A 27,329-nucleotide genomic window follows, 5' to 3' on the forward strand; every position below is an offset into this window, starting at 1 on the left:
GGACTACAGTTTAGCTAAGGCAACGGTATAGGACAAGGATTGAGCTTGAATCATAGGATCACAGGATAATTCAGTTTGGGAAGGACCTCAAGAGGTTGTTATTCCGACCTCCTGCTCCAAGCAGGGTTAGCTCTGGTGTCAGGGCAGGTGGCTTGGGACTTTATCCAGTCAGATATTGAAAACTTCCAGGGATGGAAACTCTACAATCTCCCAGGAAACCTCTTTCACTGCTGGGCTGTCCTTATGGGGGAAAAAGCTTCTCCTTATACCCAGTCTGAACCCATCTTGTTTTACCATAAGCCTGTTGTCTCTCATCTTGCCCCCCACCACCCACATGCATCTCATCTCCAGGTTGAACAAGTTCCCCTCTCTTGGCCCCTCCTCACAGGGCAAGTGCTTCAGCACCTGACCATCATGGTGGCCCTGCAGAACTTGCTCCAGTTTGTCAACGACTCCCTTGTACTGGGGTCCCAAAACTGGTTGCTGTATCTAGATGTTGTCTAATGAGTGCCTGATGCTCACTTCCCTCAGTTTACTAGCTGCGTTTCTGGTCATACAGCTTCGGAAGCTTTTGCCCTTCTGTGCTGCAGGGCTCATGTGTAGTTTGCTGTCTACCACGTCCTCGTTTCATAGGGTTTCTGTTAGCCCATTCCTCCAACCTGCCTAGGTTTATCTGCCTGGCAGCTCTGCCCTTGAGTGTACTGACTGGTGCCCCCCAGTCTGATGTCATCTGCAGACTTGATGAGTCCTTCTCCTCCTCTAGGTCATTGATAAAGTTATTATACATGTCAGGTCTCAGGACAGAGCACTGATGAACCTCCCTGCAGATGTGGTGGTACAAACAAGAGCCACATGGGTCAAGGAACTCTGAGCATCTCCTGTAGATGATTCCCTGCTTGGAGAATTGAGGAACTGACTGACAACTGAATCACAGGCAAAGAAGAAAAACAGGGGAAAAGCAAGACAAGGAAAGGAAAAAGCAGAGAGGGGACACCAGCCAAACCTAAGAGTGAAGAGAAGAGGTCAGAAATAAAGAAGCAGAACGTGTGCTGAGATAGTCAACCAGGACAAATAGAAACCCACACACTATATCCAGGGTGCTTTGTACCATACCCAATTCAGTTAGCATTAACTCAGTGCATATTCGACTGTCACCGTGGCTTAAGAATAGATGTGATTGCCAAGCAGAATTTCTTAAATTTTCTTGAAAACACTGGTGACTTTCATTTGAAAGTCACCATTTAAATATTGAAAAACTAGTATAACAGTAAAAGATTAATAAACATAAAAATAATGATCTTGTATACACAACTCCATGTACTCATGCAGAGGCTGACAGAACATTTCATCCTGAAGAGCAGGAACAAATCGCCCACTGGTTCCAGGTTCATATAAGCCATTTTTATTTCATTGACTTTATAAATGTCTAAGTTTGGGTGAGTTCATCATTTGAGACTCTTTTTACAGTCTGTAGACAGAAATGAGTACATCCAAGAGAGTGATTTATTAGAGCAGTCTTAAATGCTGAATCTCCTCTGGAGATTTCAATTTCAATGAAGGGAAGGTCATGTGTCTAGCTTAGACTTAGTTGCCTAACTCAGGGCAGAAAGCAGTAATCCTTCCTCCTGTAATTACACAGACCATTGGGGATCCCACCTGAATCTTGCTTAGAACAGCTGATCCTTGTGGGAACAAGATTTTTATTGCATAAGACTGTAGCAGGATCTAAATCGTCCTGTCTGCCTTCTCTCATTGCTTTTAGTTGACAGACACTGTTTTAAAAGTTTAAGTCTCAGAGATAGTGGGGAAAAGCTCAAGGGAAGATGTTGTTGTGCAAGCAGCACGTTTAGAAAATTGACACCACAGATCTCACTATGGCCAAAAAAATATCTCTGGCTCTTCATATCATAGCACCAACCTGCATCAGTCACAAGCTGCGTACTCTGGTTGTAACGCATGTAGGAAGGCAGAAGCATTGAAATTGCTCCAGAGCCACTCCAACATGATTTTCACTCATTTTTGATTCTGCGTCAGAAGCACCAGTGCACAGACTATAGCATAGAGGAGCTATAGGGAAACAAGCAATGTACTGCCATCTTGGGAACAACAGGATTCCCATGAGTCTTTGAGATGCATTTGCCCAGGAAACCAGAAATGGCATATACTTGATGACATCTAAAGATTTACCACAGACATCTCAACATCTGAGCTAGGCTTCTTTTATAGTCAATGAAGAGAAAGAGATATTTTCAGGGGAACTTCGGAGCTCACAAAAAAAGCAGACATGTAATGCTGAAGTCAGTTGCACACCTACAGGCATCTAGTGCTGTTTCAGGTGTCCTAGAGTAGCAGTAGTATCTACATGGGCCTATCAGATATGGCAAGGGACCTATGCCCTCCTGGAATAAGAGCTGGTAGCCAAGTGGGAGACCAAGAGCAACTCAAACTGCAGTAAGTAGCACGTTAATGTAAGCAGTGAGTTGGACAGTTACATAGCAGGGATGGAATTCAGGTCCAGAGCATAGAAGCACATTAGACACCTAAAATCAGCTGGTCACATGTAGATGTTTCTTTTAGAATGAGACTATTAGCTCTCTAGACTCTACTGCATTGACTAGATCTTCATCAACTGTAACGAAAGCTTAGACATCTCAATTGCATGCAGACACATACATTTCAATATTTGAATGTAGCATTAAATCCCACTTAGAGCGACATTCAGCTGCCTAAATGCTACAAAAGATGGCATAGGACCTCCAGCTGCTCCAGAAGAACATGTGCCTTTCATAAGTTATGCATCAGTCAGCCCCATATGGCTGTCTGAGATTCCTTCGGGCACCTCAGTTTGCATTAGTGACCTCTATTTTAACAACTGAGTTGAATGTGTTGCAAGTTAACAGGATGGTTTCCAACCCCAGGGTTCACACCAGGAGAATGCCAATACTGTTTTACATCCGTCAGCAAGTGATGAACCTACAGTATGTGAACAGTCTGGCACCCCCTCCTGTGCGTGCATACAGGTGACCCATCGTTGTGAGATGCAGGAGCAGCAATGGTTGTAAACTGGCAAGAGTACCTTAGGTCCTCTGTGCTAGGTCCTCTTCACCCTTCCACACGCAAGGTAACACAGGAGAGGAATTTGTCCCACCCCATTTCGGAAAACACGAGTATCAATTTGATATAGATATGAACTGGCCACTGGAGACAAATGGATACTATTAGGGCATGGTTCACCTGCCCTATATTAAATATATTCTTTAAAATGACATAATTCTTGCTCTTTAAGTGCCAGCTTCCCTCCACTGACTGCCATGTCCCATTCAAATGTAGATGTCTCCACTGTGAACATCAAGATCTGGTCACATCCCACACTGCAGGACACAAGTTAAGAATCTCAACACCAAGGCTGCTTAGTGCGCTGCCCTGTGGAAATGGATAAACTGGCTCCAAGAAACTCCGTTTGGAAAGTCTCTAGTAGGTAACTTTGCCTACACCTCTGCCCCTGCTGGACTGCCCCATGACGATCTATCTGCCTCTGCCTCTCACTGAAGTGCTTTTATTTCAGGTTTATAAAGAAATGCAGGACGAGGATGACAGCTTTTCACAAAGGAATTTGAGAGACAGAAATACACATATACACTGTGTGCGTGTATACACGTAAGATTTTGAGTGTGTGCTCCCCACTACTCCATAGAACTGTCCCATCACTTTCAACTGTCCCAAGTTACAGAACTTTCATCATTTCCATAGGAAAGCTATTCTAACATTTAATACTTTAAAAGTTCACTCAGTAGTTGTTCTGTACCTAGCCTATATTTTATTTCTGCGAGAACTGAGAATGTATCAAAAGCCAACAGTAAAAAATAAGGATAAAAAAAAAAAAAGAAAAAAACATGTAGAGGAATACAAGAAAGAAAGAGCTTGTGGCATATGCATGAGCTTAAAACTTCAAGAAAAAGTTAAATTAATGAAGGTAGTTCACAGTTTAAAATTAATTATTTTTGCATTTCTTTTTCTCAGAGGTTCCTCTTCAATATTCCAAATATAAATGGTGGTGGGATTATTTAGAAACCAAGTACATTATAACTAAGGCCTATAGCAACCTCACTCAGCAGTGAAATTTGTTGTCTCCCTCTGATCCTCAGATTATGGAGATGAGGGGATGAATGTACATCAGTAAGATTCCCTACCGAGATAGCTTTTCACTCTTTTCAGTAAGAAAAAGATCAAAGGGAAAATAGCTAATTAACATACCAAAGGAGACAAAACCCCTAGAGCTTTATCGTTGTTGCAATCCAATAATAAACAGCCAAGTACAAAAAAGATTATTTGATAGTGACACACAGAATTGAAAGCCTTTGAAATGTCAGCTTCTCAAAAAAAAATATTTTTGGAAGGAAAAAATATCCATAATTATACAGAATAATGCTTGAGCGTTGGGGAGTAACTCTTCATTCCTGTGAGAGCTTGCTTGTAAAACTACTTTGCTTAAGAACAACAGCTTGGCTTGCCTTTATCTAAAATAAAAAAAAAAATAAAAATAAAAATGCACAAAAGTCTTCAAATCCCTTCTTGAGCAAACAGTCAATTCTTTTATAAATTAAAAATTAAGTACAGTTGTTCTTCATCTATTAAAAAATATCATCCATCTCCACTCTCAGACCAGCTTCCAGCTTTTATAGACATGGGGGCAGTGGGACACCAAGGTTTCAAACAATGGCTGTCTGGGCTGGCAAACTGCTATGCCATGTTGTAAGTTCTAGATGCTTTTATAAAGCCAGAGGCAAAAAAAGACAAATCTGTGTAGCAGCAAATTATATGAAACTCTTCCCTGGGGAAAGCAACTGCTCAGACTACATGGATACATCAATACCAGTAAAAGAAAGAGTACCGGGGCATGGGCCCAAGCATATTAAATTGTAAACAGTTTCTCTGGCACGCTTTTGGCTCAGAGCAGCTTTCCTTTCACAGCACTATTAAGAAATTAGCACCACTCTGAGGCCATTCCCAACAGATATCTGGGCACGGCCAGCCTGGTTTCGAGGATAAATTTAGCTGCATGGGTGTGAATCGTTATATTCACAGGGCCAAAGGATGATCACCCTTCTGTTCTGTTTACAGATGCAAATGTAGAAAATCAGCCTGTGTCAGAGAAATATTTACTTCTGGGACAAAAGTTTTTAGAGTAAGGGAAGGTGGAAAACACTGTGGTGAATGGCTGTTCAGCAACCAGCACAAAATATTCCACTTTTGTCCTACAAGAGGCGGGTTTGCATGTTTGAAAAATCCTCACATTTGGTATAATAGACATGCTTTAGAAGTAAAGGTTAGTCCCTACATGGATACTAGCAAAGAATATTCAGCGATCTGCTTGAAAGGCTCCCATGGGGTAATGCCCTGGAAGGAAAAGGGATCCAAGAAAGATGATTGATATTCAAGGACTGCCTCCTCCAATATCAAGAGCAGTCCATCCCACCAAGTCTTGCTTGGATAACCAGGGAGCTCCTGGCAAAACTCAAACACAAAAATTAAGTATACATAATGTGGAAGCAGGGACAAGTAACCTAGGAGGAATACAGAGACACTTCCTGACCATGCAGAGACTCATTTAGGAAAGCCAAAGCCCAACTGTAATTGAATCTGGCCAGGGATGTCAAAGGCAACAAGAAGGACTTCTGTAAGTACATAAGTAGCAAAAAGACCAGGGAAAATGTGGGCCTGCTGATGAGTGGGCCAGGGGCCCTCATGACACAGGACATGGAAAAGGCTGAGGTACTGAATGCCTTCTTTGCCTCAGTCTTTACTAGCAAGACAGCCATCAGGAATACCAGGTCCCAGAGACCAGGGGGAAAGGCTGGAATGAGGAAGACTTATCCCGTGGTTGAATAGGTTCAGGTCAGGGAATACAAACGTCAGTCCATGGGCCTTGAAGGGACGCACCCACAAGGGCTGAGGGTGCTGGCTGATGTCATTACAAGGCCACTGTCAATTACCTTTGAATGATCATGGCAATTGTGAGAGGTGTCTGAGGAATTAAGAAAAGAAAAGCAAACATCACTCCTGTCTTCAAGAAGGGCAAGAGGGAGGGCCCAGAGAACTACAGGCCAGTCAGCCTCACCTGTATTCCTGGGAAGGTGATCATCAGGAGTAGTCAGCATGGATTCACCAAGGGGAAGTAATGTTTGACCAAACTGATAACCTTCTATGATGAGATGACTGGCCTGGTAGACGAGGGGAGAACAGTGGATATTGTTTACCTGAACTTCAGTAAGACTTTCAACAATGTCTCCCATAAGATCCTCATAGAATCATAGGGTTGGAAGGGACCTCTGGAGATCATCTAGTCCAACCCCACTGCCAGAGCAGGGTCACCTAGAGCAGGTTGCACAGGAACGCGTCCAGGTGGGTTTGGAATGTCTCCAGAGATGGAGACTCCACCACCTCTCTGGGCAGCCTGTTCCAGTGCTCTGCCACCCTCGAAGTAAAGAAGTTCCTCCTCATGTTTACGTGGAACTTCCTATGCTCAGAGAAGCTAGTGAAGTTTGGGCTGGATGAGGAGACAATGAGGGGGGTTGAAAACTGGCTGAATGGTGGGGTCCAGAAGATGGTGGTCAGTGACACAAAGTCTAGCCAGTCTAGCCAGTAACTAGCTGTGTACCTAAGAGTAAGTATTAGGTCTGATGTTGTTCAATATCTTCATTAATAACCTGGATGATGAGGCAGAATGTATCCTCATCAAGTTTCCCAATGACAAAAAAACAGGAGTTGTCGCTAATATACCAGAGGTCACGCTGCTATCCAGAGGGACCTCAACAGGCTGGAGAAATGGGCTGACATGAACCTCATGAAGTTCAACAAGTGCAAAGTCCTGCACCAGGGGAGGAACAACCCCAGGCACTAGTACATGCTGGGGGCCACCCAGCTGGAAAGCAGCTTGCCAGGAAAGGACCTGGGGGTCCTGGTGACACCAGGTGGAACACGAGCCAGCAATGTGCACTTGGGGCAAAGAAGGCAAATGATATCCTAGGCTGCATTAGATGAATTACTGCCAGCAGGTCAAGGGAGGTGATCCTTTCCCTCTGCTCAGCACTGGTGAGGCCACACCTGGAGTACTGTGTCCAGTCCTGGTGTCCTCAGTAAAAGAGAGACATGGACATCCAGTGGAGAAGAACCCAGCAAGAATGATTAAGGGACTGAGGCACCTCACATGTGAGGACAGGCTGAGAGAGCTGGGACTGTTTAGCCTGGAGATTAGAAGGCTCAGGGGGATCTTATCAAGATATGTAAATACTTGAAGGGAGGGTGCAAAGAGGCCAGAATTGGGTTCTTCTCAGATGTGCACAGTGACAGGGCCTCAGGCAATGGGCAGAAAAGGCAACACATGACGTTCTTCCTGAACACCAGGAAACACTTTTTCACTGTGAGAGTGACTGAGTACTTACACACGTTGCCTTGGGATGTTGTGGCATCTCCATCGTTAGAGATATTCAAAAGCTGTCTGGACATGGTCCTGGGCAATTGGCTCTAGGTGGTCCCACTCGAGCACAGGGGGTTGGACCAGATGACCTCCAGAGGTCTCTTCCAACCTCAGCCACTCTGATTCTGTGATGTCTTTTCACATCAAAGGTATTCTCCCTTTGTTAGGGCTGTCATCATTGTAGGAGACAACTGAATTTCTTTTGCTTGTTCTCCACCTACCCTCTGAATAAAGATAAGGTTTCAGTTTCTACTGGAACCAGTCATTGCAATAAAGAAGTATATTCGTCATTTCACAGTGCAGTTTATTAATTTATTCAGCATATTCGTGACTCAATACTGAAGTGCTAAACTATACTCCTCATGAACACAAAAGCAACAGGCCCATTTCTTGAACCCTGTTTGTGCGGGGCAGGGATGCAAAGGAGATGAGAAGCAACCCAACCTGCTGCCTGACTCAGCCTTTGTGAGCAGAATCCATGGGTGCTAATGCACAGTGTCTATTGTCTTTTATCTTTTAGGTTCTAAAACAGGCAGATCCATACCACTGGCACTAGAGGATCATGAGGAAAGAGTCAGTGGATGACACTGGCTTTTCGGTACAGCCTGGCTCAGTTTGGGCTATTCCAAGACCAAGTCTGCTAGTGGGGCTACCCCTCACCCCATGTGAACACGAGTGAACGACTTCGTACTACGCAAATCTTGGACCATGGCTTGACCTCTGGCTGTCTTTCTATAGCAAGGTGGCAAGGTGGACACAGTCATAGATGGCCCCATTGGATGAAAAAAAGGCATCTTTATGCCCAGTTAAAACACAACAGCCAGCAGCTTGACTTGGAGGATACTCTAAATCAAACCAGATGCATCCAAAACTGAACAAAAAAGGCACTTTCAGATGCCCAGTCTTTCATTTCAGCTGTGCCAAGCTTAACATGTCAGCTGACATATATATATAGAAATAACTTTCCATTACAAAGACACAATTATGGCAAATAAATCCCTAAAAGATGCTTAGTATATGACATTTCAGAGGCTAAATGTGGATACATTGTGTTTTAGAAATATGTATTGGTTCCTAAGTGCAGGGCACCTTGGCTTGAAGAGCCTGCAATGACCGCCTGTAGATGCAGTCAGCAGGCTTGTCACTGTCACTATCCTGATGTACAAGTCAAAAGCATCCAAATCCACCCCTCTGAGCCCGCCCTGACAGGTCTGGCAGCAAAGGGCTTCGCTGCCTTTTACCCTGCTAGTGGTAACTCAAGCCTGTAGCATAATTTGGCCTGAAATTCCAAAATGACAAAATGACCCATTCTGCTCTTCAGCAAGGAAAACATCCTCATGTAGCCAGTGTGACTGCTAAACCCAGACCGACCTGTAACTGTACGAACTGGATCTCACAACCCCCTTCTAGTTATGGTTGAGTGACAATTCCCTTTACAGAAGTCAGTCTGGAAAGAAATGAGGAGAAACCTAGTACTCAACTCAGCTAATAAACAAAATGCTTCTACAGATTCCTTGTAGGCTCTGTGCTTTGGACAGGCTGTGAACACATCTCTGCTCTTCCAGAGTTAGTCGTTTCAGTGCAAGTGAGATAAAGCAAGTAACCAGTTTTAGCCATTGTTGTTGTTCTATTTCAAAAAGACTGAACTCTAAGAACTCCTGCAGGACAGCAAAAATTCTTAACGATACTTGGTTGGGTGTCTCAATTTGCTCAAATGACACATTTAAAAATACTTTTGCTGAAGTGGAAAAAAATGTATACTACAAAGAGAAATATTGTGCCACAGTGACTCTTTGGCAACCTACCAAAATATAAAAGGCTTCCAACAAATCAATATAAAAAGTGTTTTATAGAGCGTAATATTTGCTTTAGCTCTCTACAAGACACAATTTTTATATGTCCATTATATTTTCACTATAGAACCATTAGAGAATTTAGCAATATCATGTTTGTGTTTTCTTGTCTGACTATTCTCATGTGTTTTACTAAATGTAATCCTTTCCTCAGTCATTAATCACTAGTACTAGGCAAATACTGCCCCCGCCCCCAAAAATAAAAGTCACACATATTATTGTAGATGGTTAAACGAATTCACTTCAGCTCCTATTGTGGTTACTTTCTCTGATTGTTTTAAGGAAAATGTTTCCAGGGGGAAAGGGAGAACTGTTGAGAAGGGCAACTATCTATGAATATCAGAAAACAATCACAGAAATTTAATTATAGCAGCATATCGCCAACTATTTGTACTACAAACCCAGTTCAATGTGTTGTGACACGTTGTAACATGCCACATTACTTATAAGATCAGTCAAAACCATTCACGTTCTGAATAACAAACACACACAAAGAGTTACTTATGAAATGGAGAATTATTTCCATAAATTAATTGGGAACAGATTTCCTCACGCCTATTCACACACAGCAGCAGCTTGTTCCACAGACAGGTTTTTCTTGCTTCAATATGAGTAACCAGGAAAGAATTTGACCCTTGACAAATGATTTTGAATAACGAATATGTTTTTAAAATATTCCAATCTGCTCATGGGCAAACTCATCAGCAGAACAGCAGGCAAAATTTGCCGTCTTCATTACTTTTTGTTATTTAGCCATCTATTCTAACTGTCTCTTCGAAACCTCACCCTTTAAATGCCCCCGCCCCCTCCCTCTTTAACTTCAGCTTTAGCAGTAGAGGTTTTTGTAAAAACCTCCTGTTGGTAGCATTCATTACATGTTAGCCTGCAAAGTTATGAAGTAGAGAATGCCTGGAATTAAAATGAGGAAAATAGTTCCTGCAGAGGAAATGCAATGGCAATAATTATCAACGACACTAAGTTTTCACTGTTTGATTATGATTCTCAGCCAGCTACTATAATTTCTCATTCAGAGGCAATTGAGGTAGAGGAAAAAGAAATAGGCTTTTTAAGGCTTTGTGAGGCTCCCTCAGTTCCTTTCTATGTCAGGCTTATCTACACAAAAAGATACACTAAAAGAATATCGCTCAGATTGCAAAGTCAAGCACTCCAACACTAGTAAATGCCAAAATTAAGATTTCCTGAAAACATTAATTCAGTCCCTTATACATATGCATTGTGCCGCAGTCTTTAATTACTTGATGACATACTATTTTTTCCGTGCAGTTCTTGCCTCGTTCTGCGCTCATGCTGGATGGTGCTCACTTAATGAGTAGGCTATTCAACATTTTCTTTTATCCTCCACATTCAGTGTGTGGCCCCAATGCTTTATTTACAGCACACCATTCAAACCCTGCTATGAAGACAGAATTAATTTTCTCCTGGGCTTTTCTATGGCTGTCACCACTATCATATCTTAAATATTCACTAGGCCAGAGAGAGGGAAAGAAACGTTGTGGTTTGGTAGGTGGAAGACTCACCTGGGAGACCTGCTGCAATGCAGTCTCTGCCCCAATGAATACTTAAATAGCCTGTATCAAACTGAAGAGCTTAAAGTGGAGACACTAACCTACTGGTGCTTGCAGACTCCTGGTTACAACATTCATCAGAGGGGTTGAAAATTTGGTTTGAAGACTTTCCCAATCAGACAGAAATTAGCCCCAGACATTCAGATGGTTATCGTGTATCAGACTGCTGCTTTCGTTTCCAAGGAAAGGCTACTGTGAATAAAGCACTTAACCATAAGCGGTGGCTTACACTATATGATGGAGTGAAAAGCCGGTTTTCCTCCAGCTGGAGGAAACTGCTAATGCCTCAGTCAGGCAGTTCCTCACCAAACTTTCTGGCTTTTTCAGGCTCTCCTTGGGCATCCAATTCTCTCCCTGCCCTCCACCAGTTCCCAGCAGATAAGGCTGTAAGCCAAAACCAGATCCAAGGTCAGTCCCAACAAAGGATCTAAGCACAGCCTAGTCCATAAGGAATGTAAAATAGCCCCACGTTCTCAGTATTCAGTGTAAGTGGTGTTACAGTGCTGCAAGTGGCACAAAGTCTCTGCTTTGAGCAGCTCAGCACTCATCTCTTTCTCCATGATCTGCTTAACAAACAAACATTTAATGTATAAAATAGCCTCATAGCACGGACAAAAGCTGGAGGTTGAAACCCACTGCTCTTTTCATAAGTCAAGGAGCCAAAGTAGGCTCCAGCATCCCCATGCTACCTTCCTCCTTTGCTCAATCACAACCCTGATGAATGAATAGAAGTTTCAAAAGGAGGAGAGAATAACACCACTCCAAAACATTTAGAGTCTCTTGACTAAGGTAACTTCCTGCTGAGCATAGCACTGGATCACAGAAGCAGCTTTTTAGCTGGGAGATGTATTAGCAGCTTGTTAGACCGGCTGTAGTTGAATGCAGCTGTCATTGACTTTGAAATTTGTTCTCAGCTGTGACAGCAGTAAACATCAGTTTTTGCAAAGTGAGAGTCAACCTCCACCCACTTTAATTTAATTGCTTTCTAATTCAGATAAAACTTGATTGTGTAATGCCTGCCTCCTTCAAAGTTTCTTACTTGTTTGAGGCCTTGGTCTCTTAATTGCTGAGGGTTCAAGTATTTCAAGTCATTTTCTTCTGCCATCAAAGATTTCTTATAAGCAGGTTTCAGTTAGCAGTCTGTTCTTTTTTTAACCTTCTATGTCTGTCTATGCTCCCTATAAAACATTCTTGTGGATTTCAGATTTTTTTTTCATGGGATTTTTCTCTTTTCCTTTAAAATCATCCATTTTGGAATCTCAACTTCTCTTTTAATTATGAGAACACATGTATAATTTGTCATAGAAACACAATGTTTCTCACATCTAACGCACCCCTATTTAAATTTAAATGAACACTGATGGAGACAAAAATAATCTAAAATTTCATCTTTCTACTGGGGACCTATTGGAAAGATTACAAGAGTCTGAAAACCTCTTCTCCAAAATTAGCCATAAACACAAAGGCAAGCCCTGACTCATTTCACCTCAGTCTCCCAGGTAGCGATCAGGTGGTAGTAATATCTAATCACCATTAGCAAGGGTCAGATTTTAACTGGTGTCCTTAACCTTTCAATGTTTTATCTGCAAATTGCCAGTCCTTTGAACTGTCCAGATGGTTTAATAGGCTCTTTTATTCGCTCACATCTAATTACTTGTCTCCTGTAAATATTTAGTTTTGATTCATTAGAATGCTTACTGTGTGCTCATGAAGAGCCAGTCAATTCATAAAACCTTTACTGAGGATTATAATCATTAAGCAATCTATTGCAACCTCACCCTATTTTTCATTCATGGGACCAGATTCCCTCAGCAGGTCAAGGGCCATCATCAGTGAAGGGTGAAGTCATAGACTATATAGACCTGAAAACCAAGGAAGCCCAATTATTGTAACTCTGCCACCAAAGGGCATCTGGGAATTGCTACTGATTAGCAGCTAGACAATAGCCTAACAAGCAGTATGTCTGCATTTCATCAGAGGGCTCCACAAAACATATGTGGTATTGTATAAATAGTACATAGGGACCAGAAAACAACCAAATATAGCACTCAAAAATATATAGTTTGAAATGAACACATGGTGCTGGTAATGATTGGCACTCCATTGCACACTGAGCGCAGGGGAAAAGTAATGAACCAATTACACGATAAAGGCATGAGAGAAGATCATTAGGAGAACACATAACACAATGTATAATGAAGTAATTATTTGTATAGGAAGGTGAGTCATGTCTGACTCTTTGGATGTGTGCTGTGGGATCCACTGTACACTGCTTCAACAAGAGCAGACAGTGCTATGCTTCCTAGTTGCCCCATGGCCTAAATAAAGGAACCTGCATTACCTCTCCAGCGCTAAGTCGAGCTGTAAGAGAGTCCTCCTGTGTCCACAGGAAATATGGAGCTTGGAGCAGGTGAACGTGGCCTGTGGGTAAGAGTTTCTACTCTAAAAAGCCTCAGTTGTCATAGGATCCCTGAGTATTTGAAGCACAGGAGAGCCAGCACAAAAAAAAAGCAGATGATAGGAGAAGCAGAATAGCAAATGGTATCTCTAATTTATCCTTCTTTCTCCCCATCTGTGGCCATGCTGAGAACCTCGAGGTTCTAAGTCAGTCATGCTCATCTTCTTTGGACACCATTCTCAGTTACTGGAAGAACAGAAGACATTTCATTACGGGCTGGACACAAACAATGGCTTAAGCACATCTGCAGTATCTACATGAACATTATGATCAGAAAAATAACCAAAATTGTCTCCTTACCTTTACCGAGTGCCTGGAGTCCAGGCACCCAGCTTGTGGGGACCATCACTCTTTCTATAGCCTCCTTTTATCACTAGCAGCCCTAGCTGTTCCCTGCACAGCCCCAGAGGTCCTCCCCACCTCCTCCAGCCCTGCTGCCATCACCACGAGGCAGCCAGGTCTGCACACATCAGCACTGAGGAACAGGCAAGCCTGTGGGGAGAGAGGGAAAAGACAGAGACCTTCACTTGCTACATGGGCTGATGCAAAAGAGGCAACTGCACTGAGGATTTGACTCCCTCCCTTCTCAGAGACTGGTTACCTACTCACGCCACCCTCGTATCTCCTGTGAGACCCACACCATCACTGGGATGTAGAGCAAGGTGAGGAGCTTGTTGTCTCCTCTTCTGTGCTCTGGTGCAACCCTAAGTACCCAACTGGGCACTGCTTTCAAACAGCTTGGAAACAATCCACCAGGCAATTCCATACAGGTGAAGAATTCAGCATAGACTTATTCATTAACATCAAGGCTACATCTCCTACCATCCTTAAAATGTCTTAACTCCAGAATACAGACTTGTCAGGATGCTGGGCAGGCATCCCAGAGAGCAGGATCTCTTCACCCTGCAGAGTTCAGAAAGAAATTAAACCTTTATGGGAGGTGGAGGAGAGGAAGAGGGAAGAAAATGAGACATGAACTTAGTAACCCAGCTGGTAGGCAGCTCACCTGTGTTTGGGGGTAGCTCTGGGCTGTAACCTGCTCTCAGGACTATTTCCGTCTTCATCTACACCCAGGATGTGTTTAAATGGTGTTTATTCGCTGATTGTGAATTCACAAATGTTATCAGGGGCAATTCATCATAATCAGCAGCTGTCCAGAATGAATGAAGGTGTCAGTAGGACAGTGTCAGTAGAGCTCTGAGAACATCCCTTTCTCCAAAATGACTGATCTAACCACTACATTATTATGTAGAAAACTGGCAAAGATGGTACACCTTTTGGCTGTGGAGGTTTTTTTTTTTTTTTCTCCCAACACAAGAATAAGGTTTTTACAGCTGCAGGGACTCCAGCTCAGTTCACTGAGAGTGAGCATAGGGTAATCCCCTGAAATCTACGGCACTGCTGCACGAGCATGGGGAAGGGCAGGAGTTCATTCATCTCTCTGCTCAGTGTTCCCCCACTCTGTCAGTCCATGGGCGGGTTTGGATTCCAGCCAGAGGCATTTTGCTTCCCTCACACACAGAGAAGGGAGCTTACGTGCCCACCTGGGGATTGCGGAGTACTAAATGAGAGCCAAACACTTAATATCTGGTAACATCTGGCTTCTCCTGTTTAAGCTATAGTCTTTCACCGTCTGATACTAACACACCATCCAGACTGTCTGAGTATGAAAAAGAATTATCATATACATCTTCTTTTTGAATCATGTTTAGTAATTTTACTGTTTTCTTTGCTGCTGTACATCTAAGAGCTTTCACAAACACCTTTAATTTAGTTTGTCATTTGTCTGAATGTTTCCTTTTCTAATTTATATATGTGGCTATGATCTTCCCTATTTCTCGTTCATTTTGGTAATATCTAAAATACATTGATGTCTTCTTTTTCCATCTGGCAGAGCTTCTTGATTTTGGGAGGTGATGGGGAACATCTACAGAAGCACTCGTAGAAAAAATGCAATTATCATATTCCTCTTTATATTTAAATGTTTTGTCTCACTAACTTCATTCATAGTTATTTTCATCATTGGTAAATTGGCCATCTTAGGGACCCACGTCAATGTATTGATGGTCATAAGTTTTGTTCACAGGAATAAGTTCTACCATGGTACAGAACTGTTGCAAGTCTCAGGGCCCTGAGTGCACCCATGGCCCTGAACTGCCCTGAGCAGACCAGCTTGAACTCAGACCTGCCCCATCACTGTGGACATGTCTGGTGGTCACTGGGCTCCTGGACAACCCTCAGTCCCAGCCCCTGCTCCGCTGGCCTCCCTGGAGCACCATGGTATGGTGTGCTTGAAGGGAAGGACACTGTCCCTGCCTGCCTTGCCACCACCTTCCGCTCTCTTCCCCTGCCGAGTAGCCCTCTCTGTGCCCTGACACCAAGACATTTATAAAGCCTTTGTGCACTGGCGTGAAATTGTCTGTAATATTTAGATCCTCTGATCTATTTTCCCTTCATAAAACTCAGCATGGGTCCAAGCAGCAAGAGTGCACTGAAAGCACGTGAAGAAATGCTTCACGAAGGAAGCGCAGTGATGCCACTGACCTCAAGCGCGGTGGGATTTTCACAGCAGTTGGTACGTACTAGGAGGCCAGTGACTTTTCTTCAGTGAGACCTCTTGTCTATGTCCCTGCACTGCCCAGAGCTGGGGCAGCTCCCAGAAGCAGGCAGTGTGAGTGATTTCTCAGGTCAGCCAACAAAGAAAATAAAGAAAACAAGCAGAAAAATTGCAGACCATTTGGAATGTCTTTTAGCTCTTCCTCTATAGAGGAAGAAAAAATTAAATGAAAACTATATTTTCGGTGCATAATATTATATTCCACGGTTATAATATTCCACTCAACAGAGAATAAGAGTGATCTGGACACCAAAAATAGGCAAACAACCCCTCTCCCACTTGCAACATTGCTTCATGTGTTGGTAGCAGAGCACCACCTTAATGAATGTTTCATAAAGTGGAACAACTCTAGGAAGGAGACTCATCAGCACATGCCTTTCCAAAACCCTGCTGGCCAGGGCTATTTAATCAGCAGGCCACCTTCTGATGGATTTACCCCAAGCAAATGAACTAAGACTTTCTGTGTCTTCACTGAACAACCCAATCACCAAGAGTCAGTCTCCTGCATGGTTTTCTTCCAAGCTGCAAGAGGAATCATCCTCTGTCATAACAGTTGCAGCACTTGAATGTGTGGGTGATGATATAAAAATGAGATGATATCCACAGCAGATGAGAACTAGACAACCCCAGGTAGCTTAACAGGAGGGACCTTCCCTGTGTGGGTGAGGATAAATGAAAATTGTTTCAGTACAGCTGCGGTAGTCAGTCCCAAATCTCACAGAAACCAAACAAATGATGCACTCCCCTATACTGCTGAGTAAAAGTTGTTTCCTCAATTAAACCTCCCAAGTTCTTCTGCCTCCCACATTATTCTGCCAGATTTTCACTATTAACCCAAATTTATGGCTAGTTTTAGGACAACTCAGACCATATTTTTCAAAGAATTTAACTAGTCACAAAATAATTGCCAGTTATCACCTAGCTTTTTTACTCATTCCACTTAAGCAAGTTATTTCAGTTCTATCTCACACTTTTACTGTTTATACAGTATGGAAAATCATACCAGCCCGTGTAAAACAGACTGCAGAGATTCTTTGATACCAGTCCGCCATCCCAAATCACTTGCACAAATTCGAAACCAGTGCCAAATGTTAATAATCTAAATTAACGGTATTTTGCAGCCAATCCATGTTGGCAATATGGATTGTAAGTGAAAGAGGTTTAAGACTTATTTATGTCTGTAAAACTGTCTAGATGAGAAAGTACTCACTACCCTCTTCTCTTTTTCTTGTCATCTCTCTCAGCTACCGTCCTAATCATAAGCCAGATTTCCCTAGTACAATGATCTCTACATCTATCTGTCATCCAGTCTTGAGTGAAGTGGCTGTTTCACTCATCTGACAGAAGTAGAGTTGGTTTGCCAAATTTCCATCACTATCGCTGCATGGCACAACTCTGGGATATTAATAAATAGGTTTTTTTACCTAGGGCCACCCAGCAAGGATTACTTTGGAAGCATTTCTTATCTTAGTGCAACAATTATAGCATTTAATAGGTTAAGGAATATAGTGTATGTAAGACTTCAGGAAATCCTTTCCAAAGGTTTTCATTCCTTAGTTGAGATGCAGGGCACAACTATTTAAGGATTAGCTCTCCCCTCTCCCAACACATGCTTCTTTGATGATACCATATCCTTCTAGCTTCCTCTGTGGAACAGAAATGGAGAGTAGACACGCTGGGGGAATTATTAAACTCAGCCTCCTGTATACCTTTAAGGCAATTACATTCCAAGACAAGAGTATCTAATGTGCAGCACTTTCGGCATGTGTAACTTAGGTATTTTTATGAAGTCATGAAAACCTCCAGATATATTCCTCTTTTAAAGACTGTCATATGTTATAAACCTTAAGCCAGGTTTAATGCAAGTATTTATTTTCTTAATGTTTTCAAAGTGGAAAATGTTTTCTCATAAAATATACGGACATTTTTTACTCTGTAAAGAACTCTGTGAAACTTTTTTTTTCCCTGGTGGAGAACTAAAGGCAGAATTTTATAATAACCAAGGAAAATTAATTTGCTTACTTGTATGTTTTCACTTGACACTCAGCACCAATCTGAACATAATATTGCTGCAATGGAGGAGCATACAAAATAGTTTATGGAGAGTGACAACTGCAAGAGCAGTACCTTAAAGAACAAATACTATATACAAGCATCTTTTACATAGTACCCTGGACTGGGTAGATGATATCCATGTCATAGAGAGAGTAATTTCTGCCAGAGATGTTCCGGTAAAAGTCATTCCAAATGCATCATTCGTAGTCAAGACGTATGGAGGAAAGCAATTCCCATATTTCTGAGCAGACATCTCTGGCATCATCACCTAAAGTGGTAGAAGACTGGGTATAATAACAGGCACAGAAGGTGCCAGTGTTCCTCTCTCTTAAATTAACCAGGCAGAGCTTGTTGAAAATTTCCCATCAACATGATTTTCTGAAGGAAAAAGGTGTGTCAGACAGTTATAGACAAAATAAAACTTATCTGTAAGCATTTTTCTGCCTCGGCAGTCCTGATCTTTGACTCTTCAGCTTCATATCTGCTTAGAGTTACATTTTTCTCTCTCGTAGGTAGAGTTTCTCAGAATCACACCTCTACTCCCACAGCCAAACTTCTTCCTTAGCACCTTTGTTATGAAGCATGTCTCCTCACTTCCCCACAAGCTTTTTTTTTTTTTTTTTCTGTCAGTCCTTCTGACTTTGACTTCATTGGAAAATTTCCCTCTACATTTTGCCAGGTGAAACACCTTTTTACCAAGTCATCTGTCACTTGGTTACCTCTCCTTGAAGCGCAGAATTGAAATATTGCTTTCTCCAGTGCTGCTCTGCCTTTACTGGCAGTCATTCAAGTTTGATAGAGCTCTGTTGTTATTCATACACTAGTTGCAAGAATTTTTCCTATCACGGACTATGGATTTAATCCTAATAGTGGAAGCAAAGAGAACAAACCATATCCCTAAAATGTATTTTGTATCTGAACACTTGTATGCATAGCAAATTTCCATTATCAAAGTGACCTAGCATTTGTAAATAGGCAGGATGCCCCCATTGTCACAAAAACAATTTCTGTGGGAAAATACTCCTGTCTTACACACACACCCCACCAAAACCACACTTTTCGTCAGAAAAAGAAAAACAAAATCTTTCATTTGCCTCCTCACAAATAAATATGTCTTCAGTTACAACTTTCTGTTCCATCAGAATTTTTCACAAGAAAAAGACTTCTTGCTCAAGCTGTTCTATCCGTGGGTCTTGCAAGGTCATAACTAACTCTCGGAGTTTCACTTGTCAGAAAACTGGAAGGAAGAGCAAAATGCAGGGAGAGCAATGTTGGAATGGCATTTAGTGACCACCCCAAAAAGGAGATGAGCTGCTGACTTTCCTTTCTAGCAGATATTTATAAATCCCTTTAAAGCAGAACATGTTGCAGAAATCTTGCTGGAATGACAAAGACATGAGTAAGTGTGACAAGCCCCTCGTCAAAGAAAAAAAATGCTTCAGTCCTCTGTCCAAACAGATTTCAAAAGACACAATGAGCTACCAATTTTTTCTGGAAATGGACACAGAGTGACAGGTCAAGTATGGCTTTTAACTGATGACCATATAGTAAATAGGAAGAAAATGCCTCCAATGGATGATTCAGGCACTATCATTATCCAGCTTTCCTGATACTTCCATAACCATTTCTATCTTACCTAATTTCCTCATCCCAGTCAGCCAGGCTCAGGAAAAACGAAATTCATCAAAGAAATAGAAAACAAAGCAGCACTTCTGTTAGCAATGCTGGCATCCCTGATGTTTCACTGCCTGACCTGGTGGACCAGCTTAGTCTCTGAAAGGGATGAAACACATCTGACCTCCCAGGGCCGAAGCAGCAGAACATTCCCTTTGAAGTGAAGCAGGTGACCCTGATAAAACACCCGTACACACACACATCAGCACCTACGTATTCTGCATTGGCAGACTTTCACAGGTCTCCATCCACCCTGTCTCTGCTTGGGACATGAGGAGGATGCACATCTAACCCAGCTATCCATGAGACATCGAGGGTATCTCTCCAGCTGCCGCTCCAACACCACTCAGGTCTATAAATCCTGTGGCATGTCTGTTACACCCCTGCAGATGTCAAGGATACCCTTAGGTATCTAATATGGAAGAAAACCTGTGTTTAAGGCAGCTGCATCGCTCCCTTGGGGTAAAATTCAATCTGAGACTAAGATATCTAAACTTAGGAGCAGGATTCAGTTGACTAAACAAAAACGGCAGCATTTCATACAGCCTACAGTATCCAGGACAACCAGGTGGAGCATCCTAAGGTATCTCTAATGGCAACAAACTCTAATATTTAGGTATCCCAGATGTTTACATGTGACCTGTACATATAAGCTGCCTTTATAATCAGTGGAGATCTTGACTCAATTTAATTGCACACACATACACATGGAGTTACATTTAAGATGCTCTACAGTGTGGAGCACTCACATAGAGGTGACCAATATGACAGAGGGCCTACAACGGAGCCATGACTTTCCATAGTGGCAAGTGAAAAGCAGGGAGGATATTTCAGGGAATCTAAAACATCGCTGAGCCCATGTGTGGGCATCTGAATTCAGTCGCCAGTCAATACATTCAGTGGTGCCAAGAAAGTGACTCAGATAATGCTGAAAACCTACACTAGGGCTTTAATAAGATTATTGCAGACACCTTCATTTAGACACCTGCATTTAGGCGTCTTTACCTGGAGCTGAATCTCGTCTTACTGATCAGACAGATGCAGTCAGAGCAGACACAGGAACAAATCCATCCACCATTTAACAGTAAGGCTGCAAGCCTTAGTCGAGAATGGCAGGAGAAATTCTGGGTTACTGCACTGCTCAGCACACTTGGACAGCTAGGCTGTAAGATTTGCTTGTAAAGGGGAAAACAGGATGATACGCTTCCAGGGCCAGCTCTGTCAGAGTGGTACGGATACAGACACTGAAGTCTCAGACACTTAAAGAGCTCTATGCAAAACTAGTAATGAAAATCATCCTAGTGACTGCACAGTGCTGACCACTTATGTGGTGTGCACACCACTTTCCTCAGCTGACCACACAATTAGTTAAAAGTAACTAATAAAGCAAGTCTTCCCAATGCTCAGTAAAAATGACTGGTTCATCATAATTTTTCATCTATAACTGCTTAAAAAAAAAATTCCATTTATGACTCAAGTATCAGTTTCCCTTTCACTTCTTACCTTACTCTTAATACTGCATAGATTAGAAGCCACTACATGGGTAACAAATGCCTCAACCCTTTAACAGTTCCCACTGTGACCTGCATGCGTTCATTTAAGCTTAGAGAGATAGAACAAACTACTCAGAGAGGATATTAGGTCTGCGTTGTTTCCATAGATTTCACGGAGATACACGTCAAATGAAAATATGTCAGATAGTCTGACCTCTTGCAGAGAAGATTCCGCCTAATACTTTTTGTCAAGAAGAGATTACTTCTTCCATTATGGTCGTGATTATCATCAATGTTTTGGGTAGCACAGCACTACAGCTGGACTAAGGTTCCTACATTATTAACATCACTGCCCATGGCCCGGTAGACACAGGGGAATATCATCATTCATAACATCAAATCAACAGTAGTACTCTGGTTATTTATAAGTTTCGTGTTGTTCTTGTTTGTGACCTAAATTTACTGGAAGTCTGAGGTTACTTTCTGTCTTGCTGGAGTTCACTGCTTTTGGGAACGTTAATGTTTCACTGCTATGTGGAATTCTGCAAACTCTACTGTCATTCTGTCATTGCTGCCTCTGTGCCTTCCCTTTAGGTAATGGGTAGATCTATAATCTATTACATTCTGCAAATGCACTGCCAGCGTACTGTCACTTGCTAGTCTACTTTAGAAAGCTCGCTTTCAACAGTAGCTGACAAGGACTGGGCAACTAGTCAAAGCCGTTCCACTTTGGGGACCAGGAAGGCTATGCCCAGGAGATGTGAAAGGAAAAGCCAAATTGTGTTGTTCTCCTCACTTCCTCTGGTATTAAGAGAGCTAGGAGAGCAAGGAAAGCAAGAAAGACAGAAAAGCTGGAGTTAGTGTGATAAACCACTTGTGGTATTATTATTAATCAGCAATGTTTATCCCCAAAATCATAAGCATGAAGAATAAACATGCATATAGTCAGATCAGACCATTTCTTTAAAAGTAGCTAAGCTTTCCCTATTACTACAAAGGAACTAAAAAAACCCAATGAAATTGCTTTGAATCTTCTGAAAATCCTGAAACAGCGATAGTGTCATCACAATAAACCTGTGTTCATTATAAAGTGAATATACTTATCATTTATGAAATGAGATTATCTACATTAATTCCTAGGCATCTTAGGATCTTCATAGCTGACGTAGTGTTTTTCAGGTCTAACTTTGATAGAAGATGCAATTTTTTTTTAATCAATAGGTCTTTAAGCCTTGTGGGTTTGCCAGCACTGAGAAAGACCATTACAAATATACAGGCAAACAGAGGTCAACTAATGGGACGCTGGCTGCTAATATCGAAGGTTCAGAGTTCAGCACACATAAAATCACAGTTCAGCAGCAATTAGCTGGCACACTCCTAAACACAGCAGTTGTCTGAAGTAAACAACTAGTAGTATGTTAGATAGCTGGCAAAAAAAAAAACAACAGTATTAAATCATATTGGAGCCAAAGACCTGTTAAAAGGACTTGGGAAAGTGCTACCCCTCTTGTTAGCTGCCAACCCCAACCAGCTCTTGGTCAGATGGCCAACAAGACAGAACCTGCCTTTCCCGATGTGAAGGAATGGAGGTGCCCTGTTGTTTCACAGAGGATTACAAGCAGCCAGTAGATGGTAGCAACTGTCGGTCACTAGTAACCTGAGTTGGATGCCTGCCGACAACCTAGATGCAAAAAAACTCTGCGTTTCATTATCAACCGCATGAGTGATTCAGCCTCCCAGGAGAAAACTGTATTAGGCTTTGCTATAGCTAATTTTAATTGATAGATGAAATCGTTGTCAGAAATAATGCTGACCTATATATGGACTTCTTAAGCTACACTGTCCATGTAAGTCAACATTCAGGGGGAAAACAACATTAGGGCAGAATTGCATCGGCAGGTTGTGTGAAAATGGTCTGAACAGATGGAAAGATAAGGAGAAAAAGACTGTCTTCTCTATCCGTGGTTTTGGAAGGAGGAAAGTTAATAGAATAAGAACAAAAGAGTTATTACAAATGTGCAGAACTTTCAAAACTAAAATCTGTATCCCCATGTTTTCAAAAACCTGTCAAGTGTCTTAAACATTAAATATCTTTATGGAAAGGATATAAAAAATGCAATCATCTTACTATGAGGAATACATGAAAGAAGCAAATGCCTCACTGTTGGAAAAAATAATGCAAAGATTTCTTTTTAGAGGAATACTCTCTGGTCCATGATAACTGTTACTGACAGAAAATTATTAGCTTGAAACTACAGGATGTGTCTTATAAAAAGAATTTGTAAATTTAATAACATAATTTCTGCATAAATTAAAATATTTTAATAGAACGTACTTGCTAAATAGTTGAAAAAATGTTAATTGAGGGAAACATCTGCTCTGAACAAGAGCATTTACCACAGGCAAAGTGCTTGTCTGCAGTGGCAGTTTGCATGAGGAATAACAGGATGCAAAGCCTCAAACTGTATTTTCACTATGACAGGGAGTTTAAGGATATGGCGTGTTGAGTTTGACATTCGTTGTGTCCCCAATTTCCATACCATACTTGCTTAGTTTTCACGGGAAAAACTGAAGGAGGTGGGAGGAGGTGGGAAGGAGCCTTTGCAAATGATAAGAGATGACACTGTCAAGCTTAAACTGGGATATCTACGTCAAGCTGTGCTTTTCTGGGTCTCTGTTTTCTTTATTATCACCACTAACAAAGGATCTTAGGCACATCTGCGCATCTCCGTTTTCCTCAGAAACACCTATGTCACACTCACCTGCTGACTCTGAAGAAGGTACAACCTGCTTAGAGGTCCTGCAAACAGCTTTCCATCAAAAAACTGGCACATGATGCAAATGCAGTCTAAAAGATCCTCCGTCAGCCTTCCCAGGCTGGGCTGGTTTTTCAGAACTGCCAAGCTATATTGGTTTGGGATCTTTTTCTTTTTCTTTCTCCACCCCCCCCCCCTTTTAGAAAAGCAGCATCTCTGTCCCTGAATAGATCCAGAGAGCAGAGCTGCTGAGTAAGAGGGCTGAGAGCTGGTGTAGATAATAGCAAAGCTCTGCCTGCCATTTTCACGTCCCTGCTAAGCTGTCTTTAATAAGCATTACAATTAGCTTCTGATAGCTGCTCGGAGGCCTGCACGGAGCAGGCTGGTTGTCTGAGCATGGGTCTTATTAGTGAGTTGTCTCCTTACAAAACTGCCTTCACAAGTGACACCCTTCTCAGCGGTCTCCGCGGAAGCGAAGGATTGAACCCATTCAGAGACTGAACAACCCATAAAGCCTGTTCCCTAAAGGACACAATAACAAGAAAATAATATAAAGGAGAATGAAGGAGCGAGGACAGGATGGCATAGAAGAACCTGCTCTGATGCTAAATGGACCATAATTGTCATAAGGGTGTTTTTTCGACCTCTGAGCTATCACCCTGGTCATTTTCTTTCGGACTAAATATACTTACAGCTTGTTTTGGCAACAAGCAATCCTAGTGCCAACATCTGCAGCGTTTAGATATGAAAAAAAAAAATTATATAGCCTCCCTTTAAGACTTTGATTTATTCTCCACAATAAAATAAAATTATGGTGTAGCTGAAAATAACAGCAGCCCGCAGTTCTCAAATACCCGGTAGAAACAATCTGGCAGGCTGACCCCTCGCCTGTGTTTCCTGATTATAGTGTCACCAAAATCTAGTTATAATGATATTTTCGTTATCAAATTATGTGCTCCTGGCAGGTATGCTCTCTTTCGTAAAGGACAAAGAGTATAATGCATGATCTCAATGCAGTTAAACATCTAAGTCGTCTTTAAAATACACTTTGTGTAGAGCAGAAACAATACCAAAATGAAAAATGTACACGCATTGAATCAACTAAGTTTAAAGCAGGGGTTGTTTTTTTTCATTTTCTATTTTCGTTATTATGTTATGTCGTATGTTATGTTATTCCAGATATCATCAAGGACTTCTCACAAAATTCTGCATTTATGGAATCACTTTTTTCTAACCTCCAGCTGAGAAAATGCCTCTTAGTTTCATTTAAATCTGATCATTATTTTCCTCCCCATTCTGCATGCATACTTCCTGACACAAAGTTTCACAACAGAAAAGAGAGTAGAAAGGTAATTGCAGTGTTTTGTTTGAAGACTTATGGTACATAATTCAAGGTTTAATTCTACTAAAAGGCAAAACCGACCAAGTTCCTTTTTTTATGTGAAAAATCAAACTTGTTCTCCATGTGTAATCACTATCATAGGAGCATCAAACTGAATATAAGGCAGGATTCTTCCTACGGGTATCATGTATTCCATAACATTTCTGTGTTGGATCTATATATACAAATATGTACACACACGTAGCCAGGTCCATACCTACTACAAATGCTTGGAGTGCCGTTATTTTCAGCAAAGTTAGGAGCGTTACATCAGCTAAGATCTTGACCTATAGTTTTGTGCAATGCAAATTCAATACTCCGAAATTGCAACGATGCAGGCACTTCCAATAGGAAATAATTACGTTGGCAAGCTCGCTCTGAATGGTAATGTAATAATAGTCTCATTCTGAGCTCTGTAAGAACAGTCCTCAGGGGAAGATCAAGGATTCACAGCAGCATAGACAAAATCAAATTTTACTGTCCCAGGAGTGAGGACAAATTCTTGCTGGATAGGAAAATGCAGTTTTGCAGCAGCTCTTCACGCTCCACCCCTGCCACGGTCAGTTGCTGAGGATGCTTCCCAGCAGCAAGGAGGTGGAGGCTGGTAATAAGGATGGCCATGCAGGCAGCGGGATCGTGGCTACGTGCTGGTGAGGACATGGCGGTCCACCAGTCAGGGCATCCCCAGTTGTTCAGGAAGGACTAAAACTACAGGAGCAATTTTCCCTGCCTTGGGTGAACCAGTATAAGCCAAGTTCAGAAGTGCGGTAGCCACTGTGACACCAAAAATGTCCTTCTCATGCTTTCCCTTGCTTTCCTGGCATGATTTTTCTGCTGCCATCCTGTTCCTGGACAAGGCTGATCATGCTGAAAAGTGTTCCAGAGCATATCTGTAGAGCAGCTCTCTATCAAACTGAAGTATCTCGATCAAGAGTAGAGTACACTCCATTTCACATGAGAGCAAAATGTGTAAGTATGAGAGGCTTTACCAGCCAAGTGAGACAACCAGACAATGCCATCTGACAGAAGTGGCCAAAACCAAAGTACACACCAGCCCCGGAGGGATTTATTTCTCCACTGAATCATCTCACTTTCTTATCTCCAACAATGACATAAACCAGAGCCGTGAAAACAAGCCTTCTCAGGCCTTCTGAAGTGTTTGAATCTCAGGGTTTCAGCTCAGTCTGACCCTTGGTGAAATCCTGACATCTGCAAATACAGGCCTTTCACATGCAAATAGAGGGGTGTAAATAGGGAGCACAAGCATTTTGGAAATGCTTTGACATACTGGGCCCTTAGACCAACTTTTTCTTTGGTCGCTTCTTTCTCTGCGGTTAAGAAATGTTAAGACATATGCCATGCAACGTTGTCAGGACTTTTTCCCCTCGCTACCCATGTGCCTAATGGTTTAGATGAAAACATATTCAAAAGGGTCATTCACCAATCTCCCTGCAGGTTTAAATATTTTCAACTCAGTGTCAAAGGATGCTAGAATGGGAGTGATACTCTGCCCAGTCCTTTTCACAACACAAATTATCCAAGCAAAGGGTTTGTGAAAAAACATGGACATTGTTCTGTTATTTATGTTATTGTAAGGTTTCAGTGTTCGCATCCAGTGCTGGGAAAGGGGTCTGCTTAAATTCTCCCGTGGTGATAAGATTTGCCTCTGCACACAGCACATTTCCAGACCCTGTGCAACTTCATGCCTTCACCAGATAACACAGGTTTCCCCTGCACAAAATCCTCTGCTACAGAGATCACACCCCACTCTCACTTCAAGTGACAATCGGAGTGCTAGCGTGACCCCAGGATCTTTGTATGCTGCTTTTATATTTACCATTTAAAAACTGAAATTTCCAAGGAGCAGGTTCCAGACACTTTGGGGGCATTGCTAAAATCTGAGGAGTGACGATGATTAGTCCAAATAACCTAGGTCACGTTTTAAGTGGCTTCTCCTTGGGGTACTGGCATAAATTCCT

The sequence above is a fragment of the Larus michahellis genome, chromosome 1, assembly GCF_964199755.1.
Source record: "Larus michahellis chromosome 1, bLarMic1.1, whole genome shotgun sequence".
NCBI lineage: Eukaryota > Metazoa > Chordata > Aves > Charadriiformes > Laridae > Larus > Larus michahellis.